Consider the following 22967-nt stretch of genomic DNA (forward strand, 5'->3'; position numbering starts at 1 on the left):
CAGCCAACTGTGTCTATTTGACTTCCAACATTCCATGTATGCGAGTTTATGACGGCGTATTTCAGCACGTATGCTGCACCTTCCACCTTTCAACCTAGTCATCTAACATATGAGTTTGTCACGCCTTCTACCTTTCACACTAGTTATCTAACACACGAGTCCCCCTTATTCACTTACGCTCCGCGAGTGCTCACACTTTCTTTAACTCTTATAGCCCGCATCTGAGCATGTATTTGTTAGTTTTTGTCACTTGTTTTCTGTTGATGTTCATCATGGTATAGTTTTTTCACGCTGTTCATTAGTTCGTTTGGCGGATCTTTAACACACGCGCTGTATTCATACACCCTTTGGGCTTTACTTTGACTATCATCCTTCACTCCGTTTAATTATTGTCACCCGTGTGCCCCAGCATTACGCCTGTTTGTTTATGTTACTCCCTGAATGCATGCATCACTTTCACTGCATGTAATCGTCACCTCACATTTCTCGTTACTTATAGATACCACTCGGGTATCTTATAGATGCATTCCCCCTAGGATCGAGATATATGTATTTTTTTGTACATTTTTCTAGATAATTCCCTCTGAAGAAGAGCTACGGTTCGAAATGCATCGGGGAGACATTTCCAACGTGTTTACTTTATGTTAATGGATTACTGAAGATTTCATTGATGTTTCCTACTTGAATGAATTTCCTGATGGAATACATATCATATGCCGTAATATGATTCACGTCAAAGATTGAATAAATATGGGATCATCTTAGAAAAGTCAACTGGCTTTCTCCACCATTTTTTAATACAGCGATTTGTATCGCCTAAGGAGTGCTCTAGATTTTAACCTTTCACAGTGAAAGGTTTTTCTGTTTTGTAATCTACTCACACCTCTAGGAAAAGGAGGTGAACATCTTTAGCACCCTAACCATTTGAACTTTGAAATACTTGGATATACCTGACTACCCCTGGAGTGCAGCGGTTCCCAGTTTTGTTACATAGTTGTACCTCTGTTCACACTGTCCTGCACCCTCGAAGAAATTATGTCATACAAAGACATCCCGAACTTGACAGGCAATAAGACTGATACGTTTGGATTTTCTTCAGATGACACCAGCAGAATCTACTCGCTCATCCAAGAGCCAGAATGCATCACATCCAGTACTGGATCTGTAAAATCAAATATTTGTCAATTACTTTCCGCAGCTATGGGAGGAATCAACTAGCGTTTGCATGCAAGTACTCTCATTAGATACCATAAAGTTCAGAGAATCCCCAGGGGACTGCGTATTCCCCTCAAATCTACCCCATGTAAAAAATAATGCACGCTTTACAGAAAGATGGTATGGAATTTTAAACAAGTGTTCCTTAGACCTAATTCTTTTAATCGTTGAGGAATTTTCCAAATTGCTTGAGGAGCTGGAGAGTGAGTTTTCCCAACTGAAACAAGAATTAAGCGGCAAACTATCCAGTGAAAAATGTGCTAAAACGCTCTAAGACAATAATTCTCAATTAGACAAGTACACTTAAAAAATGTATGAAAGGAAACTGAGGAAGTTTAAAAGAGACACAGTGGACTACAAATTGGGAGAGGTCTACAACTGGGCAGAGATATACGCTACTAGGAGTCAACAACGTCCTTTTAACAATAGGTCTACAGAAGGAGAATCCTCCTCCTCTGATGATTCATCACGAAAAGGTTTTCAACGAGGTATACCACGACTGACTACCCAGCAAACGAATAATCAAGCTTCTACTTCTAATACAGCAAAAACGACACAGGCCCCTTTTTAGGAATAGGCCCGACCCAATCGTCGAACCAGGAGGGCAAAGTACAAAAGACAGACAACTACCTGTGGCAAAATCAACAATGAGCCACAGAACTTAACTTGACCAATTGTGAGCACACGCAAATCCATCCATGAACTGATTGGCATTTACATTGATAAAAATCTGCAACCCAGTGTAAGAAAAATGTCTAGTTACATCCAAGACGCAACAGATTTTTTGAGAAAAATTAGCAACATCCAGATTGAACCTATCCAACCGATTTACCTCTGTACCATCGACATCAACTCGCTGTATACTTCCATTCCCCACAACTTGGGACTCCAAGCTATGGAGGCATTTCTGCTAAACAGTGATAAACCATTTGACTTACAAGTTTTTATAATGGAGCTTATGCAGTTCACTCTTCACTATAGCTATTTCAGATGCTTAGACAAATTGTTTATTCAACTTTCTGGAGTGGCCATGGGCAACTGTGCCACTCCAGCGTATGCAAATCTATTCATGCATAAATATGAACTGGACTACATCCTCTCGAACCCTGAGTGGCAAGGACACCTAAGCACGTACTACAGATATATTCGCAGACCCAACTACTCACAGCAATAAATAATCTCAACCAGGTAAATGAGAGAATCCAATTTACAAACAACATAAGTCAGTCTCAGATTGCATTTCTTGACGTCAATATCAGAATTACTGACAACTGGTTAGAGATTTCAGTCTATACCAAGCCCACAGAACGCAATAACTATTTACACTTTCGGAGTTTCCACCAAATGAGTCTGAAGAAGCATCTTCTATATTCTCAACTCTTGAGAGACAAAAGAATTGCATCATCTGAAAAGCTGTTTGAAGAAGACTGTCGCACCATCATCAACAAATTCATTCAAAGAGGTTATCCTAACTCTATTACTCAAACAGCAGAAATCAGAGTGAAATCACGGATCGATCTCAATTGTTAATAATCAAAGTTCACCCACAAATAACAGAGGAACGTGCAGTATTTATATCCAAAAAACTCTACTCAATGCACCAAAATCAAACAATCTTTTCCCAAACACTGGCAGTTGCTGCAAATGGAACATGATTTCAATAACATATTTCAAAATTATCCCATATTTGCTTCTCAACATACCAAAAACTTACAACAACTGTTTAAACCACGTAAAAGCATCACTGAGACAACATGCAAGGGGACAGTTCCCTGCAACAATTGTGGTAATTGCAACAGTATTATCAAAGGTACGATCATACCTCATCCTACCCAGGGGACTCCCATCAAATTGAGAGTGAATGCCATATGCCATACCACCAACGTGGTTTATCTCCTTAAATGCCCATGGGGCCTCCCGTACGTGGGTAAAACTGAACGCAAGGTTAAAATTAGATTAACGGATCACAGTAGCAACATCCGCACTAAAAATTCCAAATCTTGTGTGGCCAACCATTTTGTAAATCAAGCTCACAACGTTAGCCAAATACGCTTCCTGGTATTAGAAGTTGTCAACAAGACAAAAGGCAGAGACCATAAGAAGTTTTTACTGCAACGTGAACTTTATTGTATGCACAAATTGAATGCCCTGTATCCGAAGGGGCTCAATGAGAGACTGGAATTTAGTTGTTTTCTATAATTTTACCTATTCACCTTGGTCTGCTGCCCTGGTCTGTTGTTTCTCTCCATCCCTGTGAAATTCAGTACCCATACTGCTCTTTACAATGTTAGTGTTATTTTCGTCTATTTTTCCATTTCATACTGTTTCTTTAGTACATGCAGTCTTCTTAATGTTTTTTCCGTTGTTCCTTTTGGTTCGCACATTCCTTTGATTACCGCTCTATTTATTTTCATTTATTCACCCTTTTTCTTCACAGCCTTGTGAGACCATTTTTCTTTTCTATTCGTGCTCACATTGCCTTTGCCACTTCTACTTGTTCTCTGGTAATTCTTTCATTTATTCCTATACGTGTGTTCAGATGTTGATAACTTTATTAGTTCACTTGTTTACCTTCGCACGTGCACTGCAAACGGGACTCCGTCTGGAAGTCCTCTTTCCATATCCACACCGGGACTACTCGCATTTAACTCACTTCCGGTTTTACCGTAAGGGCCTGCTGCGTTGGTTTTGCCACCACGGCGTTCTTCAATCCTCGGTACACCAGTGTGACCTGTTCTTACGGCGTTGAGGTAAGAGGCAATGTATGCCTTCATTCTGTAATTGTATGGACGTTTGTAACTCGTTTGTGCATTCCCACCACACTCCGTTTGTTTAGAATCGGTAATGTATGCGAGTTTATGACGGCGTATTTCAGCACATATGCTGCACCTTCCACCTTTCAACCTAGTCATCTAACATATGAGTTTGTCGCACCTTCTACCTTTCAAACTAGTTATCTAACACACGAGTCCCCCTTATTCACTTACGCTTGGCGAGCGCTTACACTTCTTTCACTCTTATAGCCCGCATCTGAGCACGTATTGTTAGTTTTTGTCACTTGTTTTCTGTTGATGTTCTTCATGGTATATTTTTTTCACGCTGTTTATTAGTTCGTTTGGCGGATCTTTAACACACCCGCTGTATTCATACACCCTTTGGGCTTTTATTGGACTATCTTCCTTCACTCCATTTTATTATTGTCACCCGTGTGCCCCAACAGTACGCCCATTTGTTTATGTTACTCCCTGAATGCATGCATCACTTTAACTGCATGTAATCGTCTCCTCACATTTCTCGTTACTTATAGATACCACTCGGGTGTCTTATAGATGCATTCTCCCTTGGATCGAGATATATGTGGTTTTTTGTACATTTTATCTAGATAATTCCCCCTGAAGAAAATCTACGGCTTGAAATGCACCGGGGAGACATTTCCAACGTGTTTACTTTATGTTAAGGGATTACTGAAGATTTCATTGATGTTTCCTACTTGAATGAATTTCCTGATGGAATACTTATCATATGCCGTAATATGATTCACGTCAAAGATTGATTAAATATGGGATCATCTTAGAAAAGTCAACTGGCTTTCTCTACCATTTTTGAATACAGCGATTTGTATCACCCAAGGAGTGCTCTAGATTTTAACCTTTCACAGTGAAAGGTTTTTCTGTTGTGAAATCAAAAAGGCCCTGTACTCTTTGGCTGATAATAACATGAACCTGTTGGAGTATCCGGGGGCATAGCACATATTTCTAAAGCTGCCTTTAAGCAACTGGCCAAGGAAAAATGGGAGCAAATAACAAGAAGCAGGGCCAATATCCAACTGACAGTTGTATTATATACATCTTATCAAATTTCATATGTGCTCCAGCATTATAGGGGATGGGTTCATAACACTCATCACAGGTTCTTATTAGTTAGATGCCATTTATCAATTTTCCATCACCTGGAAGCATTCACAAAGGGTTCTAACTGGGCTCCCAAGGATTACAAGTGCCCTTGTGATAATGCAACCACTCAAACTACACTGCACGCAGTCATCTTCAGCAAATTTGATCATTAACACAATTATTTAAGGCCCTTTTCTTAAGGGAAGGGTTGCAGTCATATAAAGCAGTTTACAAATTCTTGATGGAAACGGAAGACACACAAATTAGCTTTGCTCTTGCGCACTTTCTTGCATGTGCAATTAAAACTAGGAAATCATTAACGGATGTAGGATTGGTACACACCAGTAACATTCATTGATTTATACGTTATTAATATTTTTCAAAGCTTTTAACTATATCTTATCCTTTTTACACTGTTTTTAAGCTAAAAAATCTGGGTGGGTCTGTTGGATATTTGGCTTATTGCTATTTTATGTGTTTTTATTGTCATATTTTTATGGACTGAATAAAGTGTTTTTGAACTTCGAATATGAGCTAGTTGACATTCAAGATAGGGTTTATTGTGAGTTAAAAGTGTTAAAGGAGTCTGATGCAAACTGCACAAGTCAACAATGTCTGTATAATGGAAGCTTTCAATTAATAAAAGTGTGGTTTGTGGGTTTTCTGCGAATCTCCAATTGGTGCAGCTTTTCATTTTTTAATGTTTTGCATTAAATCAACATTGACACAAAAACACACACACGTCATTAACTATGCTTTATTCACTTTTATATTGGCCATAACTAAAGTAGGCCTACATTTTAAAAGGGCTAACATTGGATGCCATCTTGCTTTGTGACACGTGTACGCTATATTTCTAGATGAAGCTGAAGTTCTAATTATGGAACGCAATGTTATTTTGCTTTCTTTCTCATGAGAATAAATGTTTTCTTTTCTTTGTGATAATCGTGGAATGTTTTTAAAAATAGCACATTCTTTAAGACACCTGCAGAGTACAGACGGGTTCCTGAATCTCGACCTCTTACACATAATTTATGTGTGAAAGAAGCAAAGAGAAGATGTATTGTGGAAGGTCCTGAGAAGCTAATTAGCATATAATTGTATTACCATGCTTTAACGAGATTGGACTGTCTCATCTGAACTGTGTATAGGTGTATCAACTGCCAGTTCTGTGTGAGTTAAACTAGTGCAGAGTAGATTAGAGTTCAGACTGATTCAGACTTAGGATAGAGCAGAACAAAGTGGGAGATTTAGCGTATTCTCTCAATGAGAGAACTGACTTACTTTGAGGTGAGTTCATACTGGTACATCCTCTTCCTTATATAATTTTAACTTGATTTGAACTTCATATTATTGGACGCAATAATATTTGGTTAATTGATACTAACTTTAATATTTTTGATTTCTGTACAAATGTTACTTTTAATAAACGTTTATGGCTTAAAACATAATTATTATCTCTCTTTCCTGTGTAGCCTAATGTGCTTTACATGTTTTGAATGTATTGATTTGTTTGAACAGCCTCAGTTCTACGAGATTCAAACAGCCAAGTGGAATGATCACTCAGGCGTCCAAACAAATAGTGCCAAACAAAAGCCTTTGGTGATGATAGTCAAATAAGGTGGTTTTGTTAAGCCATATAATTTTACCAGATATACCATGTGCTTTATTTGCAAGGTGAAACTGAATGCAAAACAGAAATTTAAAATATCCCTGCGAGAAATATCATAGCTAATTACTCGGCAAGCATTTACATTCATTTCACACATTGCAGTATCAGATGGTTTAACAGTTTAAGCTAATGAAGCAAATATATCACCTGAAGTGACTGCAGTTATATTCAATGTATTTCACAGTTTTTTTATGTTTATTCTCGAGTGTATATTCATTACACTCACATACCGGTATTAAAAGCACATTTGTAGAATTATATACATATATGCGAAAAGTCAAGTAGCAGTGGTTGCAAATTGCTTGTGCACAGAGTGCAGAGGATACATTTACCTTTATGGGAGATCTGAGCTCAGTTTGCCACAATTCTTCCACTCTAAATGATCATTTAAGCGTTCAAGAATATTATATTTATGTCCATCAACGCCACATCATTAGTAGAATTATGCTGATTCAAATTGCACATATAACAGTAGAAAATCCTTAGCAGCCCGATTAGAGTGTTGGAGGATAGGGATTGACTAATAGAAATTTGATGAAAACACACAAAGTGGCCTTGCCAACAATGATGCTACTGCAGAGAATGTGTTATTGCTTAGCTAATCTGCCAGCCAAGTTGGTAAACACCTATAGCTCAAGCTGATATGGAGCTCTGGCCTATGAAGAAATGCTCCTAGAACTCTCAAGCTCCCAGCAGTGGAAGATAGTCTCTGTTTACCGGCCCTCGTACTTTAATATCTCGTGACTCACCTCCAATGGCTTTCTAGATGAATAGCGGAGATAGCACAGAATTAACGAAGGGGTGGGCAATAAATCACTAGCATGCACCAATGAGGAACAGGGTCATACTGATGGAACTCCAAAATGGATTCACATTGCTCGATATTACTGGGAAAGGTGTCTGTCGATACTATACTATACTATAAGATTTGCAGAGCGCATGGTGACCTGGAGGCATCCCAGTCCAGGTTAGGAGAGGTTGCACCATACAGAATGGGGAAGCTACCTAAGAGACTAAGTCTATTTGAACAACCAGGGGGCATATTATCAAGCCTGTGCGCTAAAATTATCGCTGCTTTATCGGCCGAAAATGGCCGATAAAGCGGCGATAATGGGCTTGATAATATGCTCTGTGGAATTCCAATCGAAGCCCATGTTAGATGTCTTCACATCTAACATGGGCTTCGATTGGAATTCATAGAGCAAATTATCAAGGCCATTATCGCCGCTTTATCGGCAGTTTCCTGCCGATAAAAGCGGCGATAATGTATCGCCTGTCCTTGATAATATGCCCCCAGGTTTTAAGAGCTTCTCAAAAGCGTAGCTCATTGTCTTCAACGTGGATGGCCAAGGGAAGAGAATTCAAGAGCTTAGCAGCATTGAAACTAAAGGACCTTCTACCACTTCAGGCTCTTTTAATAGCGGGGACGGTAGCCAGATGGAGGATCGAAGTATCTGTTGGGGGTGTAGGAGGTAACAAACTAGCATAGGATAGGGAGACCCTGCCCCTGTATAGCCCAGTGGGAGATGCACATAGACTTGAATTCTATTCTTTGGCAATGGGGAGCCATTGAAGGTCTCTAAAGCCCTGCCTGGCTGACTAATATCTAGAAATTTCAAGTAATGTACATGGGGCGGCATTTTGGACAACTTGTAGATTCCAGGTAACTTCTTTCGAAGACCCCAGGTAAAGTGAATTGCCATAATCCAAAAGAGAGAGAATAAGTGCCTGAACCACCGCTCGTCTCGAGGTCTGGGAGAGCAAGAGCAGAATCTTGCACAACATCCGCAACAATCCAAAACAAATGATTGAGATTTTGGAGGCCTAGGCTTCTATTGTCAAGGTTTCTTTGAGCTACATCCCCAAGCTTTTTATGACAGCCTTGGGGATGAGGGGGGCCAACGCCAGTAGGCTAGCCAAGGTCTTGCTAGATAGAGGAGTTGTTCCCAAGCATCATTACTTCTTTTTTAGCTTAGTTGAGTTTAAGACAAGACATGTTCATCTAGCTGGCTATATGGTCCAGGCAAGATCCGAGGGTGGATGTATAGGGATCCGAGTCTGGAGTAAGAAAGAAAACCAGCTGGCTATCAACAACATAGGAGACTTTGGAGACTTCAAAGGGAGCTATAATATCCACCAGTGGTTGCAGGTATATGTTGAATAGTTGAGGACTAAGTGACGGGCAAGATTTCTGATGAGCAGTCTTTGTCATAGACCTGAAATGTTTGTTCCTTTAAAAAAGAACAGACCCAGTCCAGGGCTGTTCCTGCAACTCCGTCCTTACCAACTCTATCTAGAAGTGTAGGATGGTCAACAGTATAAAAGCCTGCACTGATATCCAGGAGGACAATGGCCACTGTAGTCCTTTTGTCGAGTCTCCTTTTAACCTCCTCCACCACAGCCAGAAGGGCTGTCTCTGTGCTGTTTGAGCTGTAAGACCATTTGTGGTGATGCAGGATGGAATTAGCTTCCGGGAATTCTGACAGACATCTGTTTGCATATTTTTCTGCCACTTTAAATAAACCTGGGAGCAGGGAAATTGGGTGCAAGTTGCCTAAACAGGAAGGATCAATTTTGGATTTCTTTAAGTCAGCTCTGACCATTGCGTATTTCCAGGGTAGGGGCACTGTACCCATCTCCAGGCATAGGTTAACCACATCTAACAAAATAGGGAACATTATTTCAGGCTCAGGAGCAAGGGTTCTCAGAGGTGCCAGATCCAGAGGAGTTCCGGATTTGATGTTCCTAAAAAGATTAGCAAACTCATTCAGGGAGAGGGGAGGGAATTGGGAGAGGATAGGTTTACATATATCTCTACTAATATTCAGTGGGATGGAGTTGTTGCCTTCATTGACCTGTGGAAATGATTGATAGACATCCAGAATTTTATTAATGAAATAAGTGGCCAAGGTATTGCAACTATCATTAGAAGGTTTAAAAACAGGGGCGTTAGTGGTGGATTCCAACAGGGACATTTTCATTTTAAACATCTATCTATGGAAATTAACAGCATTGTTGATTCTAGTTTCAAAATAAGAGGCCTCAGATCATCGAATTTAAGAATGTTATACCCTCACTTTCTCCTAATATAGGGCCGATTGCGATTCGGGTCGGAAGGGCTCCGAACCATGTTCGAAGCCCTTCCGACCGAATCGGTACGTGTCGGACGGATTCCTTTCCGACCGAGCCAGTCCGATGGGCGCGGTCGGAAAGGAATCCGACTCGGATTTCCGGATGGCCTACGACGAGCTCAGAGAGCCCGTCTGCCATCCGGAAATCCTACAGTACTCCCCCGGTCTTTACGACCGAGGGAGTACGATGGCAGTTTTTCACTGCCTTTTCATGCTGGTGTGTCCGGCATGAAAAGGCAGTCGAAAACTGTCTCTGGGGGCCCCCAACAGGGCCCCCATGGGTGTGAGGGCACCTATGGTGCCCGCCGTTGATCCCTGCACCCGGTGGCAGGCACCTTGGGGTGCCGACCACAGGGTGCAGGGATGAACTGCACCCCTGCTTTTCACATTGCAAGCTTGCTTTCCGGTCAGAAAGCATGCTTGCAATTGTAAACCATACGAATGCGACTGAACAACTGTTATATTTCAGGGCGACATCAGAATGGATACTACAAAACTCCAAAGCATTAAGCAACTCTTACAAGCCTTACAACGGATGATCCCAGAATGATACATCTGGTGTTGACAAATACGTCTCTGAACTCCATCACAACAATTTTGGAATCAGACTGGAAATGCTGCAGTGCGCAGTACATACATATTTCAAAAAAACAAAATAAACAAAGCAATACCTTGCAAGATGCGGGTGTTCTCTGGCGCAACATTCGGCTAGACGTCTGTGGCATTGAGATAGGAACACGGATGTGCTGGAACCATGAAAGCGGTCAGCAGTTGCCCGCCCGGATACACTGCAAAGCGGGGACGTCTTAACCACAGCCCTCGGTGCATTACAGCAGAAGAAAAGAACTGTGCATGCAAGCTTAAACACGGCATGCCACCAAAGTAAAAACAAGTGATAGTAATGTACACTTATCTTGGGTGCTGCCACCACTGGCTCAAATGAAACAGAGGGAGAGGGGAGCAATTATGGAGGGACGAGAATCCTGGAGGGAGAGGGGACAAATAGGAAGGGCCGAGAAGCCTGGAGGGTGAGGGTAGCAATGAGGAAGGGATTAGAAGCCTGGAGAGATGAAAGGCCTAGAGGGAGAGGAGGGATGAGAGGCCTGGAGGGAGAAGAGAGCAGCAGTTGTTGTCTTCACCAGGGGCGTAACAATAACCCCCGCAGCCCCTGCCATGCGGGGGGCTCAAGCTCCAGGGGGCCCCCTCAGGCTCTGTGCAGGGGCCAGCCTGAGAGGTCCTGACGGGGTCGGGAGCATGGCCCAACCCTGCAAAGCATCATGGGTTAGCCTAATGCATTTGAAAGCATGTCCCCGAATCACTGCAATAAAAAAGATTAAAGCGCATACTGAGCACCTCTCCATTTGTCAAGGCGCTTTAGAGTGAATTTGGCAAGTGCTCAGCCAGTGCTTGTCTTTTTACTTATTTGAATGTGTCCCAGGCAGTTCAAGCCAGGCTCAGAGAGGAGGTGACTATGGTTGCCATGGAAATCGCCTCTGGGCCCGGATTGCTACAATTTTATTTCAAGCATGCACGCCTTTTGTTACATTTCGTCAGGACCCGGGACTCCTGTGATTGAATCCCGCTCTCTTCACGGGATGCAATGGGTGGTGCTTTTAGCGACCAGAAATGTGACAGCAGGGTCAATGCCGCACCCGGGCACCATGTTTACCAGATGCACAGACGGCCCTCTCAGCAGCATGTTGAGAGCCAGCTTTTAAGTGAGAAGGTAAGCGCTTCACACAAGACCAGCGTCCAGAGCTCTGCTCAGCCCTTTCTCCAGGGTCTGGCAGAGGGCTCTCATTCGGATTCGTCAATGTTCTACAGAAACTTGCTTGCAAGCCTGCAGATCCAGGGACGTAACAATAACCCCCGCAGCCCCCGCCGTGCGGGGGGGGCCCGAGCTCGAGGGGGCCCCCTCTGGCTCTTGTTTATAGTCAGTTTGGTTATTAACAGAAAGCTTGGTAGAGCTAATGTTTTATGAAATTAACTACCACAACGTGGTGAATCATGCAATTAAATACATTCAAAGAATACATGCTGCAGATATTTAGCACGCGATCTGCACTTAAGATCTTTTAGGTCATAGAAAGGCTGTTTCTTTTTCAACGAGTGTGTCGTTTCACCTGTTGCTCATTTCTTGAAGCGCACGTCTCCAGAAGTTAGGCGTACACCTATGAAAATAAATAAAGAAGGCCACGTCTGCCATTTTACGTTTTTCACCTGCAGTGATCTTACTTAAATGAAAAATAGTGAGACAGCGGGCAGTCCCGTTGTCTAGGTGGTAATGTTCTGCACACTTTTACTTGAACCAATTGGTTCTCTTCAGGTATACTCATAAACAATAATGATCCAAGAAATAATCCTTATTTTAAACTTTCGTGTTTATTTCATCATTTTAGTTAATGTGAATCCTTTTATTTCCAGGACATCTCATATTAACATCTCCCATTTACCCTCTTTATTAGAAAAATCAAGAAAAAATTGCAATCAGCCTCATAACCATCTTAGTCTGTACATTTACATTCAGATGCATTTATATCCATTCTGTGATTATATGCAAACAAGCAACAAAAATCATGGCGTGTAGTTACAAAACGATCCCCAAATAGCCAGACTATTAGTGTTCATCCTATTGCCAAAAAAATATATAAGCAAAGATGTCCATTTTTAAAAAAATTCGCGCTAAAAACGTGACAAACACGGAATTCCAAATGCACGCTCCATGCCAGTCTCCCTTAACCTACTCTAACAAAAATAATAATCTTTAACAAAAACTCGTAGAACCCAAGCAAACGCCCTATTCCTCCATAGCGCTTCACTTACTGGGAAATGCAAACGTCCCTCGTCTACGCGATGTCCACCAATCCGCTGCTCCCTGACTGTCAATGTTAAGCTATTCAAAGCTACGCGCGCTCTGATTGGCTCAACATGCGATCACGTGATCGCGACGACGGACTGAAGTACAGTCCTCATCTGGTTTACCTAAAACAAACTTGGAAGTCGGTAAATTAATATAAAGGAATACCAAATAGAAAAGAAACTGTGATATCAAAAAATACCTAATGTATAAATGAATTTCAATGCGTAAATTAATGCATCTACATTTTCAATAAAAAACAGGCTGCATATTATTAATAATTACATGTAGTTTGTTACTCTAACACACTGCATCATGTTGAACACAAATGCAATAGCGCATATCTACAACAATGAACATTTGCTAAAAGAAATGGTGTCGGCCATTTTGGATAGGGTAATTAACACTAATAACGTCATACATGGAAATATTCTCGGCTTCCCAAAAGTCTATTTATAAAAAGCAGGATAGTTCTATCCTGTCATTCAGTCCATTCGGTTGTAAGCTGCCCATCTTCTTTATCCAAAAGTATTCTGATCTCAATCTTAGTTTATGTGAATCTTTCTCAGGATGATATTTGATAACTTCCAGTATGGTGAAGCGTAATTGTGCCACATTATGTCCTGCTTCCAACCAATGTGCAGCCAATGTAGATTTCAAGTTTTTCAAGCGGATGTTACTCTTGTGCTCTGTTATTCTTACTTTTATTTTTCGTTCAGTTTGTCCTATATACAATTTTCCACATGGACACTTAATTCCATAGATAACATTTTTGGTGTCACAGGTTCCTGAATGTAACAGAGTCACCTTCTTGCCAGTCATTGGATGTGTAAACATTTGTCCTACTATCGCATTGTTACAATAGGATGAACACTAATAGTCTGGCTATTTGGGGATCGTTTTGTAACTACACGCCATGATTTTTGTTGCTTGTTTGCATATAATCACAGAATGGATATAAATGCATCTGAATGTAAATGTACAGACTAAGATGGTTATGAGGCTGATTGCAATTTTTTCTTGATTTTTCTAATAGAGAGGGTAAATGGGAGATGTTAATATGAGATGTCCTGGAAATAAAAGGATTCACATTAACTAAAATGATGAAATAAACACGAAAGTTTGAAATAAGGATTATTTCTTGGATCATTATTGTTTATGAGTATACCTGAAGAGAACCAATTGGTTCAAGTAAAAGTGTGCAGAACATTACCACCTAGACAACGGGACTGCCCGCTGTCTCACTATTTTTCATATACTCACAAAGTGTTTTTAGACTAAAACACTAGGTTAATGTTGCACAACAATGAATGGATTAAATTGAAGAGAACACAAAAAATCTGAGTGCTGGATGGACTCTATCAAAAGTGATCTTACTTAACACATGCCCATGCCAAGATGGCACTTGTTGAACAGTCAATGTGTTCCATGGGCAGAAACCATATGGTGGTTGCACACTTTAAAGAGCGCTTTAACAATGATACAGTGAATCCTGTTTGTATTACGATCAACTCGCAGCAACAATATTGTTTTCTGTACATTAAAATGGGTTAAAAGGCGCTGTTTTAAAATATCGAAAATGCTACTTTTGGTCGTTGGCGGATTCCTAGACTCAGGGCCGGATTTAGGATAGGTGGGGGTCGGTGCGACAAACTTTGTTGGCTCCCACCCCCAATGACTTGCTGCTTAACAGATTCCCGCACTACCACCCTCCAACAGTGCCCCTCAGTGTTCCATAGCTCCTACCTCACATGTATTTCATTTGTTTTATAGCACTACTCATACCAGCGCAGGGTGTCAGAGCATGAGACAGAGATAACGATTCATACGTGTGTAAATCAGTGCATAGGACATGCTACATAAGATAAAGAGAACTATGGGTTATAGGATTCACACTTCATCCAGACAGCTAGGCATTATATTTTAAGGTTGTTTGGTCTGGAGAAGTACAAACTCGGAATGTAAAAGTAACACACTGGTTGGAGATGGCTTTATTAATAAGAATGGTTTCAAACCCAACCAAATCCTTTTCAGCAACATTGGGATAATTAGAAACTGGGGGAAATCAAAAAGTTCTGACTTCTACCTTGCAGTTTGCATGCAGCTCTTTCATGTCAGTTTATAGCTCACTGTGCTATATTAGGATTGTGCCTTATAAAGTGCAAGTCACACAATGATCTCTTTGACAAAGGCAGAAATGAACTGAGCTATTAAAAATACAATTCTATGATCTGCATGTTGCATATTCTTCACAGCAAGCATATCAACCAACTGTGCAACTGTATTTTGAGTCAAAACTGCCACTAGACAAAACTCTACCTCTCTCCAGTAGGAACATTATCAACCAGCTGTTATCCTGACATTTTTATTGTTGGCTGAAACTGCTTGTCAGACAAGGAAATATGCAGCAGGGTCTTTTAAACTCATAAGTTATTTGAAAACTCAGCACCCCCAGGGACATAACACAGGCCCGCAGCCCCTGAGGTGTGGGTTGTGGCCCAGCTCCAGGGGCCCCCTCAGCACATCACTACAGCCAGAGAGCTCCTGATGGAGTCTGGACGCCACCGGTCTTCACTGCTACCAGACTGGCATTTCGAACCCCACCGGTGTCCTTGGAAATGTAAGCAGGAACCTTCAGTTTGAATTTATGGTTTCTATGATTAATTCTTGTGGCGCTTTCTAACGAATACGTGTATTCTTTGACCAGGGGCGAATGATAAAAGGGATGCGAAACCTTGCTAAATCCACTGCATATTAATGCCTGTGAAATAATTTGTTTGGATTTTAAAATATGTTTAGATGCTGTACACAGAGTTGTTTTAATGTGTGTAGTACTTTGTGTCGATGTCACCAGCTTACATAGCCCACGTTTACCCCACATATAAGTAGATGAGGCAGCTGAGTGCTCACAAGTGTACTTTTATTATCAGCTCACGGGGACCAATAAATACTTTAACTTATGGTACGCTGACAGAAATGTATTTATAGCGCTGCATTAGCCTCAGTAGGGCATGATGATGGCCGCATACGTCCGTTGCCCAGTTAATAAATTGATACTTCCAACCCACTCGGTATTTTAGAAGTCATAATGGCGAGCATCAATTAGGTATTTTTGGTGAGTTCATTAGGCGGACTTTTGGGACAAATCAATGTGTGCAAATTAAAAAACATACTTAACTGGTGAAGATAAGTATTGCGTTTCAGTTCTTGACGAAGTTTATTAAAACTTGTCTTATATAACAACAAATGATAGGTCTGATTTTATTTGGACTACGGTTAAAGATCATTCAGAGGATAATCTTTTGAAATGCACAAACCTGTTAAATGATACCAGTGCAGTAACATGGCCCTCGGCGCTGACATGCTGATGCACTTTTCATGTCCTTACGACTTTAATAATCCGCAGCTCCTCTTCATCGGACCTGCAATTAATGTACATGCTCTGCTCGTAGGGCCGCCTAATAACCAAGGATGGCAAAACTCTAGAACCGATTTCCCTATAGTCTGTGCAACACGAGTGGTAAAATAGGGGACTGTAAGACCTTAAACCCCACTTTACCATTCCAAACTCGATAGACCCCTTGGGTCACTTTAGATCAGAGGTGTATTTTCGTTTCTGTTGCAGTGATTTATGCGGAGCTTCGGTGTGATGCCCTGCAAAGAAACGTGTCAATGAGGAGTGCATCCGAACTGGTTAACCTGTGTAAACCCGATAACCTGCGGGCACGTTTATAACTGATCTGTGTGAATGATCACAGTCAGCCAGCCTCTCTGCGGGCACCTGTGAAGGTATACGGTCCTGCGCGCGCACCCTGTGACGCACGGACGCACACACCTCCTGTATACTAGAACTCCTTACCGTCTGAAGCAAACATATTTATATTACAAAAATACATTTATAATGCACGTTTCAATTATTTGCGTTGTAAAATAAACCTACTGATTCTACCTTCTGAAACAGAAAGCAAATATATATTTGTGTGTGTGAGAGAGTGTGTAGTGCATACGTATGTGCTCGCCAGTCGTGCCCTTTCTTACAAAATATATTCAATGTGTAAGACAAATTGCAATGCGAGCTGGCTAAATTGAGCTTATTGATATCTCTGGTACATCACAAATTTCCATGTAGAAAATCATATGTTGATAAATAACCAAAACTCTTTCCTCCGCGGGATACAAACTCACTATGTTTCTCCTTCTTCCTACTTTTAATATTAATGCATCTTCGTTTTCCTCCTCTAAAAAACACTTCGTTTTCCTCCTCTAAAAAAGCAAAAGCCTGTGTGCGGTGCGCGCGCGCGCCACAGCGAGCCGTAGTTTCAATTATTGCGCCCGTGTCTTGAAACCACACGGCCTATTGGTGTCTATTACGCGCACCAAGTGAGTATTAGACACCAATAGGCCATGGGCGGAGCAAGGCGCCCGCCTTTGGCCAATGGAGTGCAGTCTTTTATAAAAAGACGCACGCAAAGGCCAATAGCGGGCCACAAAAGGAAAAGCACACGCACAAGCGTGTGCTACTCCTAGGTCAGCTTACAAACCCCGTTTTCACCCTCTAAAGGTCTTGTTCTGCGCGAGTTATGCTGCACACTGCAACGCTTGGCGTGAGACCTAATAAAAACATGCTGCTTTTCCTAAAATCTATGGAATCAGAATACAGAACTTTTTAGCATATGAATCTCTAGCTTAACCAATCTACTTAACGTGGGACTGCATGCTGGGAGAAGCTTTCATTCACGTAGTAAGGCAGAAAGTGCTCAGGATATAGACTGAGAGAAGACTGACCACATAGTTCTATTAAAAACTCACTAATACCTCCAAGGGAAATTTGGAGTTATGATGCAAATTGAAGAAGAAATTGGACAGGGAATTCTCAGATACTTAATGGAAGTGGATTGTTGGGCGCCGCTTGAGAGTATCATGGAAATCAATCTTTAAATTGCTACACAATATAATTGCCTGCATAATCATATATGACCCCTTGAGAATAAGGATCATGCACACTAATATCTGCTCCTTGTGCCCCAGATTCAGTATTACAGATGCTGCCCTCATGCATACGATATTAAACTGCCCAAAAATAAGAGAGGACTGGGTTGTAAGTGAACTGACGAGTGACGATTAAAACAAAATTTGATGAAATAAGAGACTTATCTACTGGGTTTGATGCTGAGAAATGAAAAAAAAGGTCCTGATTTAGATCTCAGTGGATGGGTACTCTGTCACAACGGTGATGAATATCCCGTCTGCTGAAATATAAATCCCATTATGTCCCATGGGATTTATATTTCGGTGGATGGGATATCCGTTACCGTTGTGACAGAGTGAGTAGTCCGTCTGGCGAGATCTAAATCAGGCTCTTACAGCCTGATTCATGATCGGGCCGTTTTGCGAGGCTCAAATAGCGAATCATAAGGAATCGCTATTTGAGACTCGCAAAACGGTAATCATGTAGGAATCGCAATATTAATTGCGATTCCCACTGATTCCTTATTTGCGATTAGCTAATTGCTAATCGCAAATAAGGAATAACTCCCCATGCATTCCTATGGGCCAAAAGGCCCATAGGAATGCATGGGGAGTATTCCTTATTTGCGATTAGCAATTTGCTACTCGCAAATAAGATAGCGATTTAAAGGGTGCCAGGGGTGTCCAAAGGACACCCTGTAGCACCCCTTAAATGCAAATTGAAACAGGTGTTGCGCACACACATGTCCAAAGGACATGTGTGCGTGCAACATGCAACTTAGAAAAATGCTTTTAAAAGCATTTTTCTAAGTTTTTGCTATTTACCGAGAGGTCTGACCTCTCGGTAAATAGCGGCCCAAAATTGCATTTTCGCAATTTTAAAATGCTTCATGAATTGCATTTAAGGAATCTCAAATAGAGATTCCTTAAATGTAATTCCTCGCAATTTAGCGATTTAGCAATTACCGATTTTTGCATTTGGGATGCTGAATCCCAAATGCAAAAATCGCACTCGCAAAGGGCCGGATTCTCAGAATCCGGCCCTTTGCGAGCCGATTTAGCCTTCATGAATAAGGCTGTTAGTCTACAAATAAATGTATGGTTCTGTCAAAGCTACTAGCCAAGCATTTGCTCTTATTTAATTGGAAATCCTGCAACGATCCCAGAGTCACTTGTTAGCGCAAAGACTTATTGAAATGGACAAAAACCAAAAAGAACAAGGCAAGAAGGGGGAAATGGCACATGAATACAGAGAACTAGGGTTACTTAATACTGAAACTTGATGAGAAGAAACCAAACTACAGACTGCTGAAGACACTGACATGCTTTGGCAAAAAAACTTGATTTCTAGTCATCATTGATAGTCTAAAATTAGGTACAAATATAGGAAAAAACGAGAAATAAAGTCAGCCTTAATGCCCCACCAAAAGAAGCTGTAGTGGTGATACAGGAATCTGGTCCCAGCAATCTAACACACATTATCTGAAGACTTTGAACGAGATACTAGCCTTTTCTAGCTGGACTCATACACACAATAAATATGCTTGGAGCATTGGAATGCTGGGAGATTGATTAAACAAATGAAGTGGCTCAGGGTTACTAATGGATGGCATACGCCTTCTTCTTCAACATTCCAATGTTTGTCTTTCTTGTTTCTCCGATTTTAATTTAGAACATTCTATACTTAGTGGGTGGAATGTTCTGCCAGCCTTAAAGCCCTTCTGCTTTTGGCTATACCAGTAGTTAAAGGCCCTCTCCCGCATTATGAGCCTTCGCCTGAAGCATCAGTCTATAACTAGGGTGCAAGGCCTAGAACAACTGATATAACCCGCTGCAGCGGATTGTAAGACTCTAGTAAGAATATCCTCCAGACAAAATCTGTATTCCTTTTCTTATTTGTTTTCCTTTTTTATTGTTTTAGTTATAAAATGTTATAACACGACTAATGTAAAACAAGCGTGACACTTTTATTGAAGTGAATGACATCCTAATTATTGATATCAGCCGTATGAAGTATGTAACAAATGTTCTATAACAACCAATTTAAAAATAACAACTCCACAGTGAATTGTGTCATAAGCATCCACCTGTTCCATCACAGAACCTTTTGCTACAAGGTTTTAATGTTCTTGCCTTTTCCGGTAGAGTAACAACAGTAGGAGCATCAACTTTTCCCACCTTGACAATCGCAAACATTAGTATATGGTCCTTTAAACCATCCGACTACAGTGGCAGCTGTGTTCCAAAACACCACTGCTCACCTCCTCACTCAAGGTTACAGCTGGGAAGTACATTTCTAACTTTATATGCTCTTCCTTGGGCCAAAAATATATCATCTGAAAGGCAGCCTGCATCCTCAAAAATAACTTCTGGACAATTTGTCTAGATTTCCCAAATTAGAAATTCAAAACAAACAAATTGAGTCAACCCCTGTCCTCTAGTGATATTGACTATTTAATTGACTATTTAATTCCCAATTTAAGAAAAGCAGCCAAAGGCAACTGTATATTTTCTGTTCTAGGCTCTCAAATCCATCAATGATCTCTGTGTTGAGAAAAAGCCTGACGATCTTGCTTTTTCAGAGCTAGCCTGTTACCTGCTCATTCAGTCACAGCCTGTGCTGTTCCATCTTCCACATGCTCTGTTGCTCACTCTCACTCTAACCATCTTGCAAATGTCCCTTTTCTCTTTTTCTCAGTCTCCCATCGTGCATAAGTGCTCCTAAGCTACGTCTTAAGCTACCTTTGTAGCCTACAACAAGTTACAGAAGTTAAATATTTTTTTAAAAGCTCCAGCTACTTGACATTTTAAACGTACTAAGTGCCGCTCTCTGGACTTGTGTAGTGATTCAGGGGCCTTAGGCCAGAATAAAATGCTCATCCATGGCCCCAGCTCCTAATGTCAGGTCTCATAAGGCTCACACACCTCTGTGCCAGTGGCCTCAAAGATTAGATGGACTAGTGCAGCAAGATGGCGGCAGCCTAGGAGGCCGACAGCAGCACTAGCGAGCCACGCTGGGTCGGGGTTGTAATGTAAGATCCTGAAGTACCGGGTTTTTAAGAACCCAGCGGTGCCAGGGAGAACACCCAAAGACTTCGAGTCCTTCCTGTTTCAGACTACAGAAACACAGAGTCTTCTAGGTGAAGTCAAAGATCGTATTTATTGGCTGCAACCAGTAACAGATATCCTAGAAGTACAACAGCATGTATGTTCTCAGGAGGCTGCTCAATCTAACAAAGCCAGATTTCTCCTTTTATACAAAATAATATGCTTCAGGCAAGCATTCCTTATTTTACAGATGACCATTCACATATTTTCACTACAAAGAAAAAGCAGAGTCATGATGACAAGCCCATATTTCAGTTTGTCCAGCCCGTAATTGATTACCCGGCAAGGCCCAGTATTTTTATCAGATATCGTCGGACCCCCAATAAAAACTGGCACCTCCTCCTCGTAAAGCAAGTCATAAAGAAAGAAACAGGGACAGGTGTGTGTAAGATTAGGCATGGTTTGTGTACGATGAAAGGTTTATGATATGTTGTGCCTTGATACTAATCTCGCTCGGCCACTGGGAAAGGAACTGGCCGGACAGGTTTTGGCTTCGGGCAGTGGACTCAGCTTGCCCAGGTCACAGAGGAGGCAGCAAAGGTGTACTTGTCCTTCTGACTCGGTTTTGGCTTTAGTCATTTGGCTATGTGAGGGCAATCACAAAATGGCTGCCGTTCACAAAATGGAACCCGAGGGTTCAGAACGGAAATGCGGATTTCAGGGTGATTTCGTCACTCGATCGTGACGAAAATGCTTATGCATAGTATTTAAACCATTATCGGTCTGCCAACACCAAAATCGTCATGATTCGACGATGTTTATGACACGGGTCCAGAATTTTCAGTACCACAGACCCTCTTTTTGCCCTTACATAGGCAATTTAACCTATACTCACGCTAATCTGAGTCCAGGTCTATATTCATAAAGTCATTGAGATGTTGCTGTAGCATCATCCTATTACTTAGCTCGTTTCTTGATACAGTTTTCCTTACACACAATGTAGCACAGAGGCCACATATTGCAGGAGCACACTGTACACACAGACAGAACAGGAAAAGAATGGCTAAGATCATCCCAACGACTATCAGAATCTTCCATCCCCAGGCGGATATCAGTTCCCAGAACCACCCCATCAATGACCAATCTCCTTTATCCACGTGAATAGATTCAGAGATCTTATGCAGTTTGGAAATGGCCTGGTATACTGTCGGAGCTTTATCTGGGATGAAAATGCAGCAACTTGATTGGATCACTTTACATACCCCACCTCGGTCTGCAAGTATGACGTCTAATGCGACCCTGTTCTGAAGAGTCATAAGGCGGTCTGACTGGAGCTCAGCAGTCAAATTACTAAGGGCACCGGCTGTTTCAATTACAGTGGATTCAACCACCCTTGTCAATTGCCTTATGTTCCTGCTGTTCACCATAGGTCCCCAAAATGGCAGAAAACCCTTAACAAAATCTCCAAATTCTTGTCCTGCAGTGTCTTCACTACTAATGACACCTCTGACTATCCTTGTCCTATGGTAATCTGCTGTGGCCGTGTAGGTGGGAGGCAACAGGAACGAAACAAAACATGTGCCCTAGAAGTCAGGGGGCAACCATGTGTAGGCCCTATCATGGCAGATGAAATAGGTACCCTTAGCTGCTAGAAACGAAGGGGAAGTTCGAGATGCAAAAACATATGTTTCAGTGCAGACACTTCTCCCAAACTGAGCTCTGGGATTTTTGCCATTACCTTGCAGACATAGGTGACCCTGATGGGGTACGATCCAAATCGGGGAGGATCTCTTTGCTCGCTGGTTCTCACTCAGAGTAACTCCATATCCTGTTACATTACATCTAGTGTACGCTTGTAACTCATCTCTGGGAATGGTTCTATACGAGTCAATGTCTCTGCTCATATTTGTGATTTCCACTACCAATGCCTTGTTGCTCGAGTTACTTCTTGTGGAACGTGGGGATATGGTTCGATGGCATATATGAACATCGTCTGAAATGCCCACAAGGAACCATTGTAGCTAAATGGTAAGACCAAGTATGGGATGCTCTTATCTGTCGTATGTGGCATAAGACCACACACCCAACAATTAGTTGTGTTCACCACTAACTGGTGTTGGTGTAAAAGCTGAATGAAGGAATTATTGACAAATTCTGATCTTCTAGCGGATTCGTGTTCAGGC

Source organism: Lissotriton vulgaris, chromosome 1_1, assembly GCF_964263255.1.
Source record: "Lissotriton vulgaris chromosome 1_1, aLisVul1.2, whole genome shotgun sequence".
Taxonomy (NCBI): Eukaryota; Metazoa; Chordata; class Amphibia; order Caudata; family Salamandridae; genus Lissotriton; species Lissotriton vulgaris.